Source organism: Fukomys damarensis, unplaced genomic scaffold (genome assembly GCF_012274545.1).
Source record: "Fukomys damarensis isolate Sample0158 unplaced genomic scaffold, DMR_v1.0_HiC HiC_scaffold_12, whole genome shotgun sequence".
Lineage (NCBI taxonomy): Eukaryota > Metazoa > Chordata > Mammalia > Rodentia > Bathyergidae > Fukomys > Fukomys damarensis.
Genome location: NW_022900924.1, coordinates 15,229,597 through 15,245,582, shown reverse-complemented (window position 1 = coordinate 15,245,582; position 15,986 = coordinate 15,229,597). Strand labels below are relative to the sequence as shown.

Below are 15,986 nucleotides of genomic sequence, written 5' to 3'. Positions count from 1 at the left end.
CAGCCCTCTGATCGCCTCTGGGCCCTGGTTCTGTTCAGCTTTGTATCTTGCAGCTCAGTGCCCGTAACTGTGTTGGGTCCCTGGGGCCTTTGCTGGCCTGGGAGCCGCCTCGGAAGAGGCTCTTCAGAGATGGGCAGCGTCCCTTCCTGCCTCTTCTCCAAAACCAGTGGTATGAACCCCATCTGTCCCAGTGCGGCTCGTTGTCCAGGGACTGCCACCCTCAAGTAAACCCTTGAGGTGCTAAGGGGTTGACACAGCGGACAGGGGACGTCAGTGGAGTTGGCAGTGACAAGGACAGGAGCCGCCCAGAACGTTTCCTGTGGGCTGACAGCTGCCGAGGCCTTCCCGTGGCCCTGTATCTGCATGGCCCTTGTCATGGCAGCGCTGAAGAATGCCATGGGCTGGGCGGCTTTGCCAACAGACGTGTTTTCTCCCAGTTCTAAGGCTGGAAATCAAAGATGAAGGTGTCACAGGGCTTCTGTCTTCCGAGGCCTCCCCGCTGTGTCCTCACTCAGTTTGGGTGTCTGTCCTCTTGTCCTGTTGGAGTAGGGCCTGTCCATGTGACCTCATATGACCTTAATTTTAAAGAAGTGCCCAAATCCCACATGCAGTCACGTTGCCCTCGGAGTTGGCTGTGCCACCTGTGACCTTTAACCCCTCAGAGGGCCCCGTCCTATTGGGAACCCAGAAGGTTTGGTTTCCTCTTCACCGAGCTACGAGCGCGGATCTTCTCTAAGATGCCAGCACCCTGGGTTGTGGCGGTGGCTGACGGTGACTCACAAGCGGAGGTGTGGAGGGGAACGGGTAGGCACAGAGGTATTTAAAGCCTGAGAGTGAGGAGTAGCCTGCAAACTGCAGCTCACCAGGTGGTGTGGAGACACCCCGCGCCCGGCGCACATCAGGAGGTGGCTGAGAGCGGTGTGGCTGCCGTGGGCGTGCGGGGGACTCACAGCGCAGTTCGGGATATGCCCAGCTTTTGTCTTCTGCTCACCTCAACCCACCTGATGCCTTTTCTGGATGCCCGAAGCACTGGGGACAAGGGAGGTGGAGCAGGGCACCGCATCTCGCTGCTGGTTGTCTGGGTGATGCGCCCTGAAAGGGTAAGGCCTCTGGTGACAGGACAGAGCTCCTGCCCTCCTTCATCATGGTGCCTGGGCATTACCGGGACTTCGTGCAGTGTGCAGGAAAGGTCATTGTCCTGGTCAGGCCACCTCTGATGCCCTCGTCTCTTTACCAGAACCTTTACACAGATAGGGTGGTTGGCGCCAGGTTCTGTCCAGTTGGGCAGAGCTGCAGGTGCCAGGGCTCCTGTGCCAGGAGCTGGGCCAGAGTGGCGAGGCTGTCAGCACAGGGTGGTCACCCCAATGGGTCGTGCCATCTTGGAGATCTGGTCCTGTGGCTCGTTCCTGACCGGGCGTCCCCGGCATATTGCCAGAGTGAAGGCTGCCCTCAGGACTTGCATGGCTGTGGTCACTTGTGGTCCCCTGGGTGGTGGCGTGGTGGGGTGGGTTCTGCAGATAAACTCCAGGCTGCCGTCCCAGCTGAGTGTCCAAGTCTCAGTCTGCTCATTTGTAGATTGGGGTCAGGATGGCATGAGGGGGGGTCAGGTGTAATCCCATCGTCTGCTCTCAGCCGGGCACAGCCACCACCAGACAGGTCCTGAACGAAGGCCAAGAGGTGAATCCCCTCTGCCTCCATCCTGGCCCAGCGGGTGGCGTTCACCCTGCAGGGAAGCTGGGGCAGCCTGGCAGCTGGAGGCCAGAAAGCAATTTGATTCCCACAGCCTCCCACGGAGCCTGGGCGTTGGGTTCCACTGGGGTCCCTCCTCCTGCTGTTTTAGGGCCTCACCAAGTTGTCGCCAGACCATTGGTGGCCCCCAATTAAAATGAGCAAGCACCCAGCCTGCTGAATTGAGGGCACTGCTGGGTTGGAGCCGCGTGCTCTCTCCGCCCCCCACGGCTTCACGGGGTGTCCTGTCTGTCGCCTCGGACCCCCTGCCAGGAGATGCCATCTCCCCCTCTGTATGCAGGAAGCTGGGGCAGTGTCAGCTTGGGGCAGGCCGGCTCCTTCCCTGCTTCCCCCACACTCCTGGGAGGGCTGAGCTCACGTGGGCTACAAGCTGCCGCGTGAGCCAGAACCATCGGCGTCCCAGCCTGCAGGTCGGGGAGGGGGCCCGGGAGGGCTCTGAGGTGGCTTCTGGTTGCAGTGCCCTCCCGGGGTGCCTCAGATTGCAGCATAAGGGTCCAGGGAGGAAGCCATGCTCCTCAGAGGAATCAGCCAGGACTGTGCCCCAGAGGACAGGCTTCCCCAGATGGCCCCATCCCAGCGCTAGACTCGGATTCACTCCTGGTCCCTCGGTGGAGTGAATCCCGCCTGGAGCCCCCTCTCTCCGCTCAGGCCAGTGGGGTGAGAATGCACACTGTGGTCACGGTGACCTGTTCCTGTGGGTGCCAGCAGGGTGCCAGGCCCGTGTGCGCAGTAACTGCTGCTGCTGTCTGTGTCACTTGTCCCCCCCAGCAGACCTCTGAGGTTGGTGCTTTCAGTACCCTCTTCCAGAAAAGAAAATCAAGGTTCCCTGAGGCTGGGGCCTACCCAAGGCCCTCAAGCTACCTCAGCAGCATTTTAACTCTCGTCTGTTGTCTTCTGACTCCTAAGTCAGTGTTTCAGCTACTTTGCCCCTGCCATGGAGTGACATTCTGCAGAGGGAGGACTTTAGGCTAAATTCCTTCAAAAGTTGGTTTTTGGCTTTATCTTACTGCCTTTTGCAGTGTTGGGCTCAAACCCCGGGCCTTGTGTGTGCTAGGCAGGCGCTTTCCCACTGGCTGCAGCCCTGCACCTATGTTACTGTTCACTTTTCTTCCTCCATGATGTTATTTCAAATCGGGGCCGGACTTTGACCTTCCTCCTGTGTTGTGAAAAGAGCACAGCTGCTGGGCTGGGACCACAGCAGGAAAGCCAGAACAAGTGAAAACAGACCACAGAGAAAAAGCCTCCATTTCCCCGCCTGCCTGCCACTGTTCCTTCTGGTTCACGTTCCTTCCTGGGTTGGGCAGCAGACAACCATTTCCCTCTCTGTCCTTGGATCAGGAAAGTTTGGGCTTAAAATGGGGTCTGGCGGGAGCCAAGATTTGGGACTGCTCAAAGAAGGACGAAGGAGGCTGAGCCGGGAGCAGCCTTGGGTCAGGTCGGAAGGTTGGTGGGCTCTGGGGGACGCCTCGAGGTTGCTGATTCCGGTGGCCAGTGACCCCTCCCTGCAGGAGGATGTCCCTGGGTGGCGCTGTGACCCCCGTACCGCAGATCCCTATTGCCTTGCTTGCTTTTGGGGGCGTCCTGATCTAGTTGTAGAAGTCAGGCCTTTCTCTCCCCGAGCCGCTCAGGAGGCTCAGGTTCAGGCATTGACCTCGTGGTGTAAAGCCCAAGTTGGGCCACCCTGGGGCAGCCCAGGACTGTGCATTCCCGGCAGGGACAGCTGCCACTGTATGGGATCTCAATTCCACATTGTCCAGCTTGTCAGAAGCAGTCAGAACCTGTACTTTTCATTAGAAGCCTTCGGATTTTTAAGTACTGCGACTGATTCCCACGTCTCCAGCATGGACAGCTGAGTAAAGCCAGGTCCGTAGGTCCCGCCTGACTACTGTGACTCAGAAGGTCCCAGTGCGGCCTTGCTCAGAGTCAACCCCTTCACGTTAAGTAAAACTGTGGTGGAACAGAAGCGGTCAGGTAGCTTCCTCTTTGCCTCTGAGTGCTTTGCCACAGGACACCAGGAGGCCCTGGGCTTTGGGATGGGAGCTGTAGGGTCAGGGTGTCTGCCCGGCCAGGCAGGGAGGTGGCAGAGGACCGGATGGGTGGTGCAGATCCTGGGAGCCCCTTCATCTTTCCACACTCCGAGTCGTCTTTTCCCGTGATTCACTCTACAAAGCCCATTCTCTAGCTTGAAATTTCATCCAATATGAGACCTTTTTTTTTTGTGGAGACAGGGTCTCACTATGTAGTTCAGACTGTACTGGAGCTCACTGTGTAGGCCAGGCTGGTCTCAAACTCACAGCGATCCTCCTGCCTCAGCCTCCTGAGTGCTGGGGTTACAGGCATGCAGCACCACGCCTGGCCTCTGAGACCTTGTGTGTAGCTGTGACTTTGAGGTGTGTAATAAAGATCCCAGGAAGCATTAAAAGCCCAGAAAGAGTAGTAGTTTAATTGTTGGTTCTTTTCCTTCTTTATTAACCACTGCTGTCTCTTTTTTTTTGGTACCGGGGATCGAACTTGGGTCCTTGTGCTTGCAAGGCAGGTGGTGGAACTTCTGAGCTAAATCCCCGGCCCTAACCATTGCTGTCTTATCTGAGAAATTAGTTTTCTAAAAGGCCAGCACGTGTCTCTTTGTAGTATTTAAGAAACATGTCTGGCTAATTGTAGCTTGGGAAGGGTTAGCGGCCTGGCTGGCGGTGGGGCAAGGGAGCACAGAACAAGTCACATTTGTGGTATAGGAGGGTTTAGAAGAGGGTGGGATGGGCAGGGGTGTGGGAATGGCTTCCCAAGAATGACGGTGGGGCCTGATGAGGGGAACTTTGGTTTGTTTAAGGCTGGGGGTGTTGGGAAGGTTCTAGAGAGGTTAAACTTGAGTATACCAAGTGGAGTTCCTTTTTTTTTCCCTTTTTTTCCCAAGTAAAGTTCTTAAAGGGACAGTGAATAGGGAGTGAAAGATTGTCCCAAAGGAAAGGCAGGAGAGGTGGGTGTGGTAGCACACACCTGTACTCATAGAATTGGGAGGCTGAGGCAGGAGGATCAAGTGAGTTCAAGGCCAGCCTGTGCTACATAGTGGGACTCTGTTTCCAAAAAGAAAGAGGAGGCACAGTGGAGCAGAGCGGCGGAGGGATAGGAGCTGGGGGTCGAGTGAGGTGGTGTTAGGTTAGAGGGTGCTCCTCCTGGGGCGATGGAGAAGCCCAGGGATAGGCAAGGAGTCCCCTCACCTCACAGGGGAACCTGCAGGCTGCCTTCGATGAGTGGCCCGGGGTGGCCCTGGGGACACAGTGTGCCCGGTTAACGGTGTGTTGGGGGTGTAGGGAGCCAAGTCTGAGAGTGGCATGCTGAGGCCGACTGGGCTTGGGACGAAGGCCAGAGCCTCTTCTGGGTCTGACCAGCAGCATCAGAGCCCAGCGCTGCCATGTGCTGGCCGTTGGGCAGGTGACATAGCCGGGAGCTTTGGTTTCTTCACCTATGAAGTGACTGTTGTACCTTGTACCTGTAATGCTTTCTCAGGACTGCTGTGTGGCTTAGCGGACAGCTCAGTGCCTGTGCACGCCAGGCAGAGACTCAGAGTTGGGACGGGGTCCGCGTGTGTCCGGGCTGGGGAGGTCTTGGGGCTGTGTGGGTCCAGAAGGCGGCTGGATGCAGAGTGGCTTCTTCTGACCTCCTTCCAACCCTGGACACGGCCCTGAGGGTGGACACCCAGCACCGTCAGCCCTGAGCAGAGCTGTGCGTGGTGGCCGAGACAGGCAGTGGGGGAGTGGATGCTCCCAGCTGTGCTGCAGGGCAGGAGCCAGTGCTGGGCTTTCCTCTGGATCTGGCTCCTGGCCCCTCCAGCTTCTCCAGTGGGGCTGTGGCCTGGGCCTCACTCATCCAGACAGAGGAGCTCAAAGACTCAAAGCCTGCACTGCAGCTGCTGAGCTGAGGGGACTGTCCCCGCCGTCCTGGCTGGGGGCACCAAGGGTGTGTGCGGCTTGTGTCAGAGGCATCCAGCGGGGCAGGAAGGAAGCAGCTGCTGAGAGCAGAGCAGAGTGGATGGAATGAGGATGTTTGGCCCCAGCCTGACCCCACCCACTTCCCCGACTGCGCCTGCCTAGTCCCACCGTGCTGAGCCTTGGCATCAGAAGGCACCTCCAAAGCTGAGGCCACACTGCTAACCAGAGAAAACACGGCTACCAGGCGTGGTGGTGCACTCCTGCAATCCCTGCCACTTAGGAGGCTGAGGCTGGAGGATCTCAAGTTTTAGGACAGCTCGGGCAACTTCATGAGACTCTGTGTCAAAATAGAAACAGAAAAGGGACGAGTGTGCAGTGCAGTGGTGGGAGCGCTTGGCTGACGCCCTGGGTTCGCTCTCAGCCCCACACGTGTACACACACACACACACACACACACACACACACACACACACACGAGCGTGCACGCGCAGTTGCTCTCACTGCGTCCGGCAGATAAGTTCCTGCTTTGTTTCAGTGCGCTGACTGCCCCAGACCCCTTGTCCTGATGTTGGGCTACTCCGGAAGTTGTCCCCATCAGCCTTTGTGTCTTATCCTCCCAGATCCCCTCCCGCACTGGGAATCTGCATCTTGGAATGCGGCCCGGGTATTTGGGTTACAAACTAAAAAGCATTTTGGTCTCCTCTCCCATTGTACTTCAACTGCCGAGGCAAGTGGGGCGTATACTATTGGTGCAGTGGCAGCCTCTTTTTATTTTTAACTTTTTAAGTCATGGTCTAGGAATCTTGTCTTAGTATTTCCGTGGAGGAGGCAGTCATGTTCAGGGAACCTTCTGGGCGAGACTTGGGCGGCTCCCAGCCTTGGTACCGGGGGACCACACTAGATACTGGCAGTGACAGGTGGTTGTCCCGCCTGTTCCCCTGCCCGATGACAGTCCAGGAGCCACAAGACAGTGTCCTCTGCTCCTTCATGAATGGCGCCTTCTGCAGGGCCTTTCTTGTCACCCTGTTTCCGAGGCAGAAGCCTGAGGACCGCTGAGGGAGGGGGGCAGTAATATTTAGGGATGGGCAGCCCAGCCGTCACCCTCATCCGCAGATGAGCAGCTGAGGTGCGGTGGGAGGAGCCTGCCAGGCAGACAGAGTGCATCCAGGTGACTCCTGTACCCGCTCAGCTCAGAGCCCTGCTGCCACCTTCTGGATCATGTCCCAGGGAACCCTGCTCCACTCCAGCTCTGGTAGCTTCGGAAGTTTCACTAAGGTCAGTGAACGTAGACCACCTCATGTGGCCAGGTTCTTTTTTTACCCCCCACTACTGGGGATTGAACCCAGGAGCTTTGTACTGAGCTACACCCTTTTAATTCTTCTTATTTCAAGACAGAGTCATACTAGGATGCTTAGTTCCCATGCTGGGCTCAAACAGGATCATCCTGCCTCAGCCTCCCGGAGGGCTGGGTTTGTAGGTGTGCACCACCATGCCTGGGCTCACTTGGCCATGTTCTTAAGTGGAGTCGCTGCTCTGAGCCGCCTCCTGCCCAGCAGTGGCGCTGGGCCTCCACCTGGCCAGGTAGTGAGGAATTCCGCCTCAGTTACCTTCTTGCCGGACTGACCTCTGTTCTTTAGTTCACCCCAGAAATCAGAACCAATAATCTGGAGTCTCGAAATACGTTCATGTGCTCTCACTTGTTTAATAAGCCCATCGTCTCACTTATTTCCTCTGTCGCCGCTCACTAGCGAGCTTCCCCGGGGACCGCCGGCCTTGCTCCGATGTTTCCTGCTCTGGCGTCCTGCGTCCCCTCCCTCCCGAGCCTCCCCGATCAGCTGGCACCGCAGCCGTGCCCCACAGCCTCCGTCCCCTGCTCTCCTGGCGCTGGCGTGGCATGGACTTGATGTATTAAATTGGGCTCTGCTTGGTGGCGTGGTGGGTCCCTAAAGGTTGTGAGAAAGTGGAATTTTGGTGAATTGCATCATTTAAACTACGGGCTGCAGGGCTGCCTTGGCAAAGAACCCTTTCAGAGTCTGAGTAAAGCCTTCCGCTCATCCGGTGTCCACTTGGCTCTGGTTAATCCGGCTCCCTCCCATCGGGGCTTCACCGGTTTGTGGGTGCCTGTCCGTGTCCTCGTGCTGCCCGCTGGACATGGCTGGGTGGGGCCAGGGCAGGGAGGCTGGGAGCCCGACTCCGTGTCTGCCTCGTGTAGGTGGCGGTGGTCTCGTGTGCCGCGCGTCCCATGGCTCTGCCTCCTTCTGACAGAACCAGCTTTGCAAAGGCAGGGACCGGGTCTTGTGTCCACGCTCTCGACACCCGGAGAGGAGACGTGAAGTGACACATCGGGGAGTGAGTCACCGGGTTTCCAAGACACCCAGAGTTCCGGGCGGCTGTGTCACAGCTTAGGGGTGCAGGGCCTGCTGTGCGGAATGGGGTCTCTGCTGCCGCCATTCCCTGTGTCAGCCTGGGGCGCTTGGGCCCTACCTCCCCTCACAGCTGTGCCCCCCACCCCATTCCTAGACTACCCCGCCCTCTTTCCCATCTCTTTTGGGAGCTTGCTGTTTTCATTTCATTTTGTGTTTTCTTTTTCTTTTAGCTCTTGCTGAAAATCAGGCCGGGCAGAGCAACCGCACTAATGGCTTGGAGCCGCTCCAAGCTGCCGGATGTGTTGGCTTTCACTTGTGGGTGGCCGTTGACAGGCGCGATGTCCTCTGCCTGCGACTCTCGACTCTCGAGGGTCCCCTCTTCTTGCGAGCTCGGCAGTTCACACTTGGCTGCCCCCCCACTTCCTTACTTGCAGAGCAGTCTGGTCCCCTCACTGGGCTCAGCCTGCATTAGCGGAGTTCACTTGGCGCCCAGGCTGTTGGGCCGTTTGGTGCAGCTGTGCGTTATTTTCTGCCGCTCCCTCTTGGAGACGGGCTGCTGTCCCCGAGGGTGGAGGTGGCCGGGAACATTCCTGGCCACCGGAATGCCTTCGTGTGGCGTGCGGTAACATTTCTTCAGTTGCCCGGGTTCCTGTGAAGGATGCACTGGGATTTCAACCCTGATGTGTTGGTAGCGGAGCAGCACATTGAATGCGGTGCTAAACCTGCTCCTTCCTGAGCCTCAGTTTCCTCATCCGTAAAGTGGCAATTAGGGTATCCACAGACAAGTCTGACAGAAAGAGTAAGTGAGAAATTTTATATCCTATCGTATCATAGCACTGATGCAATAAATGGAAATTATAAGTAATAATAAAGTGTCAGGGTTTTATTATCAACAAAGCAGCTTTTCTGCCCTGTCTGAGCCCCCGAGTAATAGCCAAAGGCCACTCATTTAGGGATTGAACCTTTTCTTCCCTTTATGAAGTTCTCTGACGTCCTCATAAGGACCCTAAGCTGGTTTTTAGCACCTTCGTAAGGTCACTGCTTTAGCATTGAGGACAGTGGTGATTTCCTTGACTGTGGAGTGAGGTGAGTCTGGAGCTGCCCCTGTCCCTGTGTGACATCAGTGCACCTCCTGCACTGCTTTTCACCCTGGGCTCCTCCCTGTCGCCGTGTGGTTCACAATTAGCATTTTCAGTGCTTCCAAGTGAAGATGGACAGATGTTCACACAGGTGCACTCTTCACCGGCAAACTGAGCGGAGCCTATGTGCCTTGTGTGCATGCGTGTCTCGTGTGTGTGTTTGTGTGTGTGTGTGGCCTGCAGCCCTTACAAACGTCTGCTGAAGCATCCTTGGTGAAGGATAAAGCTGGTGCTTGGCAGGTGCTCAGCGAGTGAATGGGGGTGACAGATGGTGCCTTGGGTCACTACACCCCTACGGGGGGCGGGCTGCACGGTTCCAAGTCAGGCGTTGACATTGTGGACTAAGGAGGAGGCATCAGGCCCTCTCTGTGCAAGAACTGCCTGTAAATGTGGGCAGGGGCAGGTCCCAGGTCTCTGTCCCAGGTGAGGCCGAGTAGGTCGTTACAGTGACCATCGTGCCCCTGGCAGATGTAACCTGTCCTGAGAATCTGCCTTCAGCAGGGCAGAAACGGGACCTGCGGTTTCACCCGTGCAGAGATGGGTGTGGGGGGAGCACGGCTGAGTCCCTGGCTGTGTATACCTGGAGGCACACGTGGCAGGGACTCTGTGGCCCACATTCACCTCTGTGACAGCCTGGCCCACGGCCCGGCCACAGAAGCCACGTGGGACAGCAGGGAACTCAGCTGCTGGGCTCCGACCCTGACCTGGCGGCTTCCTCTGTGACCTGGGCAAGTCCCTGGCCTCTGCCCTCTGCTGCCCTCTGTGGACTGGGAGCCGTACTGGAGCCTAGTTTGTCAGGGTTTTTATATTTGTGAGACCTGGTAACCCTGAAACCTTTATAGCTGTTTCTGGAGCCAGGTGAGCGCCAGGCATTGTCACCACCTCTGGCCGAGTCCTCCTTGTCCCTGCTCAGAGGCTCCTGAGGCTTCTGGATTGCCAGCCCTCGCAGTTTCCTCTCCAGGTCCTGCTGTGCGTGGTTCTGCTGGATGCCTGGCCTTGCCCGGGCGTGGGTCGCACCCTAACCTCTCTGACCACCTCTGAATGCCTCCTTGACTATGCTGGACCCCATGGAGGGCAGCTGTGGGCCCCTCCCTGTGGCTGTTGTAACTAGCGGTGATGCCGCTGCACTGGGCTCCTCTTCTGTCACCTCCATTTGGGGGATCCGTGGGGACAAGGTCACGAGTCGCTGTTTCTATTCCAACACTTAGCACAGCACTGACGGGTGCGCAGTAGGTGCTAACGAATGGTCTCCTCAATTTAAACCATCTGTATTCACCCACAGGAGGCCAGCCTTTTCAACTCCACCTTCCCTTCCACTGCTGAATTACAGCACAATCCATTCAGACTAGAGGTGTGCTGTCCAGCTGGCAGCTGCAAGCTTCCTGTTTGGGGGCTGGCTCTGCTGCCCTCAGTGACTCAGTGGGCCCAGCCCAGCTCCCCGACCTGCCCTGTCCTCCGCCCCCACTCCCAATGCCTGTTATGTCTGTGGCTTGTGCCTTCCTACTTCCTCTGTTCGCGGCTGCTGCTCTCTGTTCTCAGATGCTTTCCTGGCCAAGTCCCCCAGGGCTGGCCGCATGGATGAATCCCTTTGTGTTTGGCCACTGTGTCCCCATCGGGTGTCTGAAGTTAGAGGTGGAGCTGGCACCAAGAACCCCCTCGGTCACTTCTAAGCAGAGTTCCTTCTAGGACCGTGCTTGGCCCATGGCACTGCCCGGTCGAGCCACCTGTCCTCCCTCCTGTTTGTTGTGAGCCTCTGGCAGCATGGTGCCCGGTCTTGCCTCTCTGGAGGGCGGGGTGTCTTGCCCAGCTCTGCCAGGGTTCAGCACTGTTCCTGGGGTGCATCATCTCTGCCCCCCTGCGGCTCGCTACCAGAAGGAGGAGCCCGAGCGGAGGGGATGTGTGTGCGCCCTGCCCTCCAAGTGGCAGCTTAGGCCTAATGTTCATGTGGAGGCCCCAGAGGCACAGAAGCACTGTGGCGATGCCGGGCCATAAAACTTATCAGCATCGCTCTGGTTTATTTTCCTTTCTTCTTTAAGCTTTTGCCCGTGGAGTGGGGCTCTCAGCGACAACTGGCAGACGGCTGGGCAACTGCTCGTTGTCATTCTGCCGGGCACTGTTTCCCGAGGGCTCCCAGCGCTTTGTGGGTATTTGAATTTGTTTCTGTGATGCCGGGGGCACAGCTGGCAGCAGTCCCGGCTGATGGGTGAAGAAACTGAGGCTCTGGGGAGTCAGAGCAGGAGCGGGTGGGGGCAGGAGGGTGGGCTGGGGCCAGGCTGTTTGTCTGAAAGAGGAGACACGCGGTTGTGTGCGTGTGTGTGTGTCTGTGTGTGTGTGTGTGTCTGTGTGTGTGTGAACACATCTGTGGAGCTGAGCTGGAGGGTGGGAGGTGTGGGGCTGGCCTCGGTGGCACTCTACGCACGAACTCTTGCGTTCTGCCAAATCTGTCTTTGTGCTCTTTGTGCTCAGAGCTCCCTCCCAGAAGTAGCTTTTTATCCAGAGCGACCTCTCTGCCCAGGGCCCAGAGCGAGGCCCGGCCCGGCCACCGTGCTGGCTGGGTGGGTGGCGGGGCACTTTCCGCTCGCCCCTCCTCGCGCGCTCCGCACTCCTCCCGTGCGGCTTCAGGACCGGCATATGGAAGCTGTTCCTATTTATCTGGCAGCACCAGGATGCTGGTGCACGCTGTGCTCCGGCGAATGGAAACCCTCGGATTCCCCACAGGGCCGTTTCAGAGGCTGCATGCGAAGCAGCCAGCTGTTTGCGGGCACTGTCTGGGCTGTTACATCAGCGTGGTGGCAGCGCGGCCATCTGTGCACACAGGTCATCGTGGGCCGTGTGTATCCTGCGCACAGGCCCTGCCCGGGCCCTGAGCTGGAGTTGAGCTGCTGGTTTTGTGTGCAGATGTCTGTGGCTCAGCAGTTTCTCTCCAGTCCTGCCCCGTCCTCCGGTGCCTTCGTGTTCGCTTCCCCAGCCGTTGCTCCATCTTGGGAAGGGCGTTCCTTCACTCCCATGGTCTGCGGGTCCGGAAGGCGGCCTGCCCTCTCGGCCTGGTTTCACGGGCTCTGGCTCTGCCTGGGGCGCTGCAAGTACTAAATACACTGTCCGCTCGGGGTCTGTGCCTGGGTGTACAGAATGCCACCCTACTGCTTGCCAAGAGCGTTTGTTCCTGGTCAGCCTCTGCCGGCCTTTCCGAAGCCTGCTTGTGAGTTGCTCAGCCGCCTCCCAGCGAGGTGGACATGCTGAGGCCAGGGCCGGTCGGCACGCTGCAGGAGGAGGCCGACCGCCCCACCGTGAGGTCGTCCCTGCCCCTCGAGCTGGGCTCTTGTGGTAGGCTTTGGGCCTCGCCTTTCTGCTTGGCTGGAAGACGCTGCTCAGGCGAGGACACTGCCACAGCCCGAGGTTGTAGGGGTGGGTGCCGGCGTGGTTTCTCACAGCCACAGGTGGAGGGGCCTGGCCCGTGGGGTGGGGTTGGGCCTGGGTGATGCACCCAGTGAGTGCCGGTGGTTTCCTTGGGGGCCCTGGAGCTGTGTTTCTCGCTGGAGATGCAGCCAGGTTCTGTGGGCCGCAGGAAGCTAGGGAAGAACCCAGGTCACCAAGGCAGCAGGCGCCATGCGGCTTCCCAGGCAGAGGATGTAGTCAGACCTCAGCACGACCCTCGGGCCTCTGCGGGGTTGTGCGGATTGACTGTCCTCCGGTCTTCATGCCCAGTGGTGACCTGTCAGGGTGGCTGGTCCCACTTGAAGGAGTTCATCCTGAGGAGCTTGTCGCTGGGGTGAGGTCCCCAGCAAACAGGGACTCAGGGACCCTCAGGCGACACCTCCACACGCAGCTCCTGGGTCCTGGCCCCTTTGATGTGCCCCTTCTGCCCGGCCTTACCCTTCCTTTCCTTCTGGAAGCTGCCATCCTTTGAGCCTACTTTATACCAGGACAGCGGGCCCCTGGGACATAGTGTTTCCATGGCCTCTGCGGCCGCTTCTCCAGCCCAGAAGCTGAACGCGTCAGGGTGGACTGAGCAGCCAGGGCAGGAGTTGGAACTGTGGGTGCAGCCCCGCCTCTGGCATGTGCGGCAGTGCCCTCGACTTGGCCCGCCAACAACTGCATGTAAAAGGACCTGGAGGGACTGTGGCTTGCACCCGCCATCTGTGCCCTTTCCATAATCGCGTAGGCAGAGGAGGCTTTGTGGAATCACCTGTGGCTTTCTTGACAAGCCTCTCAGTGGCCAGGTAGCCCAGGGCCTTTCAGCCCCTTCGGGAGAGCCACAAACAAGCTATTGCTCTTTGCCTTTGGGAGAATTGTAGGCTGGCCAGGCTCCCTGTTCTGACTGTGTAAGGTTGAGTGGTTCTGGGAACAAAACTCCCAGGGCTGAAGAGGAAGAGCTGGAGGAGGAGGCTAATTTCCTCTCCTGGAGCTCAGAGTCAGGCTTTTCCTTTCTTTTATTTAAGTTTCTGTGTGAGGTAGACCTGTACAAAATATTTCCTGGGAAGCCAGCCTTTCAGAGAGGATCGCTGAGAACACAGAGCTCAGGGCAGGGTCCCCCTTCACACCCTCTCCCGAGCTCCCCCCAGCACACCACACCCCACCCCCAGTCCTCTGCTGTTCCCAGGCGCCCTGTGGGAGTGTGTGGGTGAGCAGGGCAAGGTCCGTTTTGCCGTGGTCCAGGTGTGCTTGCTGACCACTTGGACTGTTCTGGACCCTGCGGGCATCAGGTGACAGCAATCCCTGTCCCCATGGAGCTGGCCTTCCAGGTGGGCCCGGGCCCCCAGGGGAGCAGATATCTGTGGGGAGCCACGGGCCCCAGGAGGCACCCAGCAGAGTGAGGGGAAGAGTCGTGCTGTGCCGTGTGACTTCAAGGGACACCAGCAGGGGCGGGGACAACCTCTCATGGAACAGCATGTGGGGCAAATTGAAAGGTTTAGGGATGAGATGGGGCAGAGGGAGCAGGGAGCTCAAGGGCCCCTAGGTGGAGAGTTCTGCGTGTTCAAGAATAACATGGAGGCTGTGGGTGGGGTGGGATGACAGCGGGGAGGCCGGCTGGGGGGCTTAGGGGTGGTCCCTGGACAGCGGGCAGGTGCTATGCGTGTTGGGCAGAGGATTAGCGTTCTGAAGGCTGTTGTTACCCTAAGCTAAGAAGTTTACCTTACACGCACACGTCTCACACACACACACACACACACACACACACACACACACTCACTCGCACATACTCATGGAGTTCTCTGACTAGTGGAGAAATAGTATAAGGAGATGAGTCGGTCAGAGCTCACACACACACACACACACACACACACACACACACACTCACTCGCACATACTCATGGAGTTCTCTGACTAGTGGAGAAATAGTATAAGGAGATGAGTCGGTCAGAGGGCTCACACACAGAGGTCCTGGGCTGAAATGGCTTGGGCTGGGACGTAGCAGGGGAGCCAGTGAGAAGTCACCTTTTAAAAAGTCTTAACTGTTTAATGGATGTGCAACCTCTGTGCTTATTTGTGCATTGTTATTATTCTACTCTCATACACACTGCTTGATGAGTAGGGAAGCCAGGTGCAGTGTGAGTGCAGACGGTCTGGGCCGGTCGGTGTGGTCCTGGGACAGGAAGGGTGCTGGCATCCCAAGGTGCCCAGCCCAGGGTCTGTTTCTGTAGCTGACGCCTGGCCCTTGCAAGCCAAGGAGGCATGCTGTCAGTCCTGCCTTGAGATCTCCCTCCACCTGTCCGGGAGTCACCCTCAGGGCACCCTGAGCTCTGACCATTGGGGTGACGCTCTCTGCAAGATCAACTGACTGCTCTGATTGGGGTCTGGCTGTGAACTTCGTCTCCCCACTGCATGCGTGGGTCAGAAGGCAGCAGGGGTTGCCTCGTGCATGTGGCAGCGGTGGGTCTGTGGTGCCACCCTGCACATGGCTCTGAGAGGGGCCCCACGAGCCCCATCCGGTAGGGTGCGCCACACCCCTTCCCTGGCCCCCAGTTTCCTCTCTAGAAGGCGGGCGTGAAGGAAGCAGCCTCCAAGATCTGCCCCAGGCCTGACAGTCACTGTGTCTAAGCGGAAAGCACCCCAGAATTCAGCAGGAACCTTCCATCTCAGGACTCTCTGAGTTCTGGTGAAAAACACCCTGGAAACAGTTTGCTAGAGACGGGCACACTGCAGCATGGCCTCCTAGCTGTGTCCTCTCATTCCTGGGTTTCCTGTCCCACGGCTCCAGAACTGGCTCCCAGTGGGGACCACGTGGTGCTGCCCGTGCCAGGCAGCTCCCAAGTGTGCGGTGGCTCCTGGCCACCTGTCCCCACCGACTGTCCCCTCCAGTCACTCCATTCCTGTAAATACGTAGATGCTGTGGGTCATGAGGGCAGCAGGACCCGCTGCCAGCTCACTCTGGAAGTGCCCTGGTCTGCTCCTGGCCCTGTGGTGGGCCCCAGCCAGCTCCTTGGATAGGAGGTCCACATGCAGGGAGGCCAAGGGCACCGCCAGGAGCCGGGCTCTGCCCAGGGGACGTGCAGCAAACAAGGTAGTTGTTGGTTTTTAATGTTTTCATTATGAGTTATTTTGAATTTACAGGTTGTATTTAGAATAAAGTAAGAAATACGTTTCAAGCTGTAATGGAGCTCAGCACCAACTTGTTCATTTAACCAACCAGACTTGACAAGGCAGAGTCTCCCTACCCAGGCCATTGCTGGGCAGCCCTGGCTCTTACAGACGTTTGTTTATTTGTTTTGTGAAGTACTGGGAATCAAACCTAGGGCCTGTGCACGCTGTGTAGGAAGACTACCACTGAGCTGTGTGCGCAGACTTTCTTAGTTTTTTTTTTTTTT

General features: G+C 57.9%; 1 protein-coding gene across 8 annotated transcripts in view; it reads left to right on the top strand.

Moving 5' to 3' along the window:
• Nucleotides 1-15,986, top strand: part of Tpcn1 (two pore segment channel 1) — a 55,139-nt gene that overhangs the window by 6,421 nt on the left and 32,732 nt on the right. Inside the window, exon 1 of one of the 8 annotated variants that reach the window (XM_010604120.2) lies at nt 827-1,100. The exons of 5 other annotated variants lie outside the window; for them this stretch is intronic. The gene's annotated coding sequence lies outside the window, so the exon portion shown is untranslated. Of the gene's footprint in view, nt 1-826; nt 1,101-13,829; nt 13,923-15,986 lie in introns of those variants that run through there. 2 more of the 8 variants (XM_010604119.2, XM_010604122.2) reach the window with 2 other exon arrangements.